Source organism: Chenopodium quinoa, unplaced genomic scaffold, assembly GCF_001683475.1.
Source record: "Chenopodium quinoa cultivar QQ74 unplaced genomic scaffold, ASM168347v1, whole genome shotgun sequence".
In the NCBI taxonomy this organism is placed as follows: domain Eukaryota; kingdom Viridiplantae; phylum Streptophyta; class Magnoliopsida; order Caryophyllales; family Amaranthaceae; genus Chenopodium; species Chenopodium quinoa.
The window spans coordinates 2,460,405-2,466,276 of NW_018743262.1; the positions used below are offsets into that span (position 1 = coordinate 2,460,405).

Consider the following 5,872-nt stretch of genomic DNA (forward strand, 5'->3'; position numbering starts at 1 on the left):
TGTACGCAATGATCATGAAGAAGGGATTTAGGTCAATAACAAAGATGGTAATACTAAAAGACCTCAAAAGCGGCGTCGTAAAACAAAGTGTCCATAGAAAGCTGGCAAGGTAGAGGAATTAGAAGATCATTTGTGATAACCTTAACTCTAAACAGAGTTTCGGTTCTTAATTTCTTATATTAGTGCAGTAGCTGGATTATTTGGTGTGTGTACTTAATAGTTATTTTATAATAATCAAGTTTTCATTCTTCCCATAAAAAGTCTTCTAAGAAATTAATGTTTCTGGTAACCAAGTAAAGTTAATATCCTAATGTTGACAAGTAGTGCTATCATGTGTACGTTTCTCTTTCTTTAACCATCTATATTAATTGTGCTTAAACCTCATAAAATTTTCTATTTTCACAGGTTGATTGCAAAAAAGAGAAAGCAAATAAGTTCCTCTCAAGAGACCGCTGAACGTGAGAATCGCAGGGGTCGTACAGTTTGTACGGTAGTTGGAAAAGCAATATAAAATGGCACCAAAATCCCCTTACAATGCAATCATAGGAAATTGCCTTGTGGGGATCATAAAGCTGCCTTTGCTACTTACATCGTCGTAGTTGCTCGCCAACGAGTAAGTATCAATTATAGTCACTGGGGAAAACTTCCAAAAGAAGTCATCGATGAAGTTTATAGTTTTATTACGGTAAGAAAGTATGTTGGTTAGCTTATGTTAATATAAGCATGCATTAATTTTCACATTTGATTATTGTGCTATTTTATTGTACTAGTCTCGGCAGGGCAACAATAACTGTACCTTGCCATCCTAGCTGCTACAGCAGTCTCGGCAGGGTAGCAGTAGCTGCAACCATCCCAGGCCAACTTCAAGAACAATGCATAGAGTTCTGATTTCCAGCACCCTTGTAGCTCTATATGTTTGTCTGTGTTTTGTGTCTGCTGACAACAAGTTTTCTACGTAAGATAAAGTGTTCAGATGAACACAAAACAAAATCCATTCATTTAATTTGAGGTACCCTATATTGAATCAGCTTCATTCCCTTATCCACTCTAATCAATTTTAGAATCCTCCTTTGTACTGGAAGAATTTAAACCATCAGTAATCGGTGATATGTGTCTAATAGTTTCCTCACTTAGCTCAAGAGGCCACAGGGACTATGCAATAATTGGAAATCCTTGGATGGAAGTGGGATTTTATTTCAATGGATTTTGTGACTTCCTTCCAAAATCAAGGAATGGAAATGACACCATTTGGTTAGTGGTTGACAGACTTACAAAATCTACGGTGTTTATATCAATGAAGGAGACTTGGAAGATGGGACAACTTGCAAAAGCTTACATTAAGAATGTTGTGAGATTACACGGAGTTCCAAAGGATATTGTGTCTAATAGAGATTCCAGATTTCTTTCAGAATTCTAGAAAAGCGTGAAAGAAAATTTTGGTACCACACTAAAGATGAGTACATTGTTTCACCCTACCACAGATGGACAAACTGAGAGAACCATTCAAACCTTGGAAGACATGTTGAGAGCTTGTGTTATAGACATCCAAGGAGGATGGGAGGATAGCTTGGATTTATTGAAATTTATTACAATAATAGTTACCATGCGAGCATTGGAATGGCTCCATTTGAGGCATTATATGGGAGAAAGTGTCGTAGTCTAATTTGTTGGAACGATATAAGTGAGACAATGATTCTAGGGCCTCAAATGATCGAAGATACAGTGAAACAAGTTAAGGGAATTCAAACTAAGATTCAGGCAGCTCAAGATCGCCAAAAGAGCTACGCAGAATTGAACCGTAGAGAGGAAGAATTTGATGTTGGTGACAAAGTATTATTAAAAGTATCACAATGAAAAGTGTAATGAGATTTTGAAAGAAAGGAAAACTGAGCCCAAATTACATTGGTCCATATGATATACTGTAAAGAATAGGCAAAGTAGCTTATGGGTTGGCCTTACCTATGGAGCTAAGCAAAGTGCATGATGTATTTCATGTAGTGTCTCAATTAAGAAGGTATATATCCGATAAATCCCATGCACTACAACCTCAAACCATTGAGATAGACAAAAGTTTAACTTATGAAGAGAGACCTGTCAAAATCCTTGACAGTAAAGTGAGTAGTACACGCGATAAGAATGTCAAGATTGTGAAAGTATTGTGATCTAACCAAGAATATGAGGAAGCCACTGGGAGGCAAAAGATGAAATGAAAAAGAAATACACCCAGACCTGTCAAAAAGGTTTGTAGAATTTTGCGCACCGTTTTGTTAATATAATTTAAGAACCATTAGTGAATCGTAAAAATAATCAATTTGGTTTAGTTTTTGTAGAATTTGTAGTTCTATGAAATATAAATTATTGAAAATGCGTGTGTAAGTTATAATTATTTCATATGGAATATATTAATGTTAACAATTATTTAGATCACAAACAATTGATAAGCATTGACACTCATGTTGATATGGAGTAAAGAAAATTTGAAAAGTTAATATCATTGCTTGGATTGGATCACAGTGCACGAACAGTTTCACCCCTAAATAGTTTTATCACCCCTAAAGAATTTGCTCATCCCTAAATTAATTATTCACCCCTATAAAATTTTCTCACCTCTAAGAATCATATACAATTACCTTACTCCTTAATAATTTATTTACCCTTAAAAATCATATGCAAATTAACTCACCCCTAATAAATTGTCCACTTCTAAATAGTTTGCTCATTAGTAAATAATTTGACCAATCTTAAAAATCATATACAATTAACCCACCCTTAAATAAATTACTCACCCCACCCCTACAAAAATTGTTGATTTCTATAATAAATCAAGAATACATATCCCAAACAACTCACTTGTTTATAAACAAATGATGGAATACCAAATTATAATATCAACCAAACAAATAGATCTCATTCTTAAAATCTACTAAATTCCATTCCAAATTCATCTATGCACAAAAATAGTATAAAACAACAAGGAGTAAAATAAAATAAATACTACGATCATTCTAGTACACCCAAAATGAAAAAACATAAACATTAGAATTAGAATATACATAATAGGCATACATGTAAGTAATTAATTAAACTATAATAATAACAATTCAATGGAATAATGAAATAATCACTTGATTGGCAAAACCCCAAAAGTGCACATATGACAACACTCCCCCATAGCTCAGCCATGACATAAAACAAACAGAAACTCCATATCCTCAGAATAGCAAGTGGACCGAGAAACCTCAATCCGAGCACGGCCAAAACTCAGATGCTTATCAGCAAGAGCAGTGGGGTGGAAATAATTTCTCATAGGATACAAAACAAACCCAAAATCCCCAAAGAAGGCAATGAAGGGAAGAATAGCACAATATAAAACAATGTCTTCCTAGGCAAAACATCATCCAATTTAGTTAATAACACCATAAAACCAAAAACCATTTAGAGATAATGAATGTGTAAAGAAACTAATTCATAGGTAAATTTAAATCGCAGTAGCAAAGCTATAAGGATCATTATTACAAGTAACAGAAAATAACCTAGTGTGAAGCAACTAAATATCTTCTCAAGGCTAGAGGGATGTTCTTCATTTAAGGTATAAGTTCTGAGATCAACCTTCTTTAATCAGGGAGCACCATCCATGCTAACCTTGACAAAAAGCGGATTAGTGTTCTTCGAAGTGGTGGCCAACGTGTCTTTTTGGAATGATCTAAAGGAGGCCAACCAACAAAAACATAGTTTTCATTTCAAAATAACTATATACTTGAGAATAAAATCCATCATTTTTATCTCAAAACTCGAGCTATGGGACAAAATACTTCATTCTACCCTGAAAAAATTGTACAGGAATAGTTCATACAATTCTCACCTGGCCGTAATGAGATTTCGGGCCATTGGAGAACCCATGATTCCAAGACCTAGAAACCCAACTCGACTTGGAAATTAATCTGCAATGATACACATTGATGTTCAGAATTGGCTATAATTAATAAAATCGTTATTCATCAACATAATTGAGAACAATCCATCCCGAAATTTCTCATAATCCTCACAAGAACATTCATTGTATCAAAAAATTCTGATTCATTTCAAAATATTTAGAAACAAATGTAGGAAAAAGTTTTCAAGAATTTTTTTAAGATTATTTAAAAGGAATGATTAAGATAAATGATGGTAATGGATTGAGGATTAGGAAAGACCATTTACCTATTCCAATATTGAAAAACATACGCAGCCCAACTACGCGAAGAAAAACTGGATGAAGCAGTTAGCCTCCTCTGAGTTTGAAGAAACTCACGAGCGTCCATATTCTTCTAGATCTCCTCCTCTTTCAGCCTGAAATCCAACAAAGCAGAGTAAGTGAGCACCTCATTAGCCATATAAATAAGTAAAACTACTATTGAAGCTTAGAATGCCAAAATAAGCCTTGGAAAAAAAAAAGACAAAATCATAAATCGATGCATGCATGAAACAAAAAATCCATCGATCAAAGTAAACAACAGTTAAAAATGGATCAATTAATCAAGCAAAGATGAAATACCCAAACAAAATCATGAAATTGACACTACCTAAAGATCTGAGCTTGAAGATCTACACAAACCCAGAAACAATGGAACACTCAAATTATAATCCATGAACCAGCTTTAAGGAGTATATAAAATCAGTTTTTGACATACCCAAAGTGTAAGCGAGCAAATTGATCAAGAGGTCCTGACATTAATTTTCGATCAAATTGAACCCTAACATATTCAACCCACAAAGAGTAAATCCATTTTTTTTCTCAAAATATACTAAAACAGAATTAAAAAACAAAAATCAACAATTGAATTGACTAATTAAACAATTCCACCTCGTACGAAAAACTTCAATTAAACAGCAAACTAAAAAAAAAAAAAATCACCCATTATTGAAAAAAAAACGTATGAATGAAGGAATCAACAGGAACTTGAAGATGAACACATTGTAGCTATAATTTCTGACATCAAAATCAAAATTTTAAAAAATTAAAAATGATCGGTTTGTGGTTGATTTACAAAAATAATGAGTAAATCCGATTATAAAATAGAAACTTGATGATTGAAAAACACATTACCTTGTAAGCTGCTTCAATAAATGGGAAAGCTCATAATTTGCTTTAATGGAGGAACGGAATCCTCAAAAGCTATTTCTATGGAGGAGTGAAAACCTAAAACCCGCTTCAAAAACAGATTCAATCAACAAGAACAAGCAGCATTGTAATTGTCCACCAAGTGCAGTCGTCGCCAGGGAGATGAGGTCGGAGGAGGCGAGGAAGTTGTTGTGTTATCAGAGAACATGGAGAAAGGTGAGGAGAGAGAAAGCAAGTAAGTAGAGAAAAAGATTGATTCAAAGAAAACAAAAGTAACCTGCCAGTAAAAGGGTAAAGACGTCAATAAACTTTTTTTTAGTAATCTAGGGTAGAACCGTCAGCACACTGTTCATAAGAAGATACCCATTTTTTCACCAATTTGGCTTTTAAGAGTTATAGATTTTTGGTAATTTTTGTGCTTTTTGCACAATTTTAATGAGTATTTTGAGTTATTGTGTTAAAAATGAGACAGAGAAAGATAAAGGTATGACAAAGAGTACAACAATATTATACTAAGTGAGGAAAAACTTTGGATTTTGTTTCCCTAGTTTTGGGACTAAACTTCTTTTAAGTAGAGTAGACTGTAATACCTCGTATTTTATACATATTTAAAATAAAATAAGTATTTTGAGAAGTAATTAATTAATTGAATTAATTTACTTAAAGTATTTTAATTAATTAATTAAAATAAGTTAGAAAATAATTTTAAAAGGAAATTTTATTTAATTAATTAATTTAATTAAGTTGGGGTTTAATTTAAGGAAAGATTTA

The 5,872-nt window shown here is 33.1% G+C and overlaps 1 long non-coding RNA gene across 2 annotated transcripts; it reads right to left on the bottom strand.

The window, feature by feature from the left end:
- Positions 1-408: 408 nt before the first annotated feature.
- On the bottom strand, positions 409-5,668 carry LOC110735304. 2 transcript variants are annotated; one of them, XR_002514066.1, is made up of 4 exons: positions 5,087-5,668; positions 4,201-4,329; positions 3,863-3,941; positions 409-3,703 (listed from the first exon to the last, which is right to left on the bottom strand). It is a non-coding gene; the product is annotated as an uncharacterized LOC110735304 (long non-coding RNA). The 2 variants fall into 2 exon arrangements; XR_002514065.1 differs by having other exon boundaries at positions 409-3,941; positions 5,087-5,640.
- Positions 5,669-5,872: the final 204 nt, after the last annotated feature.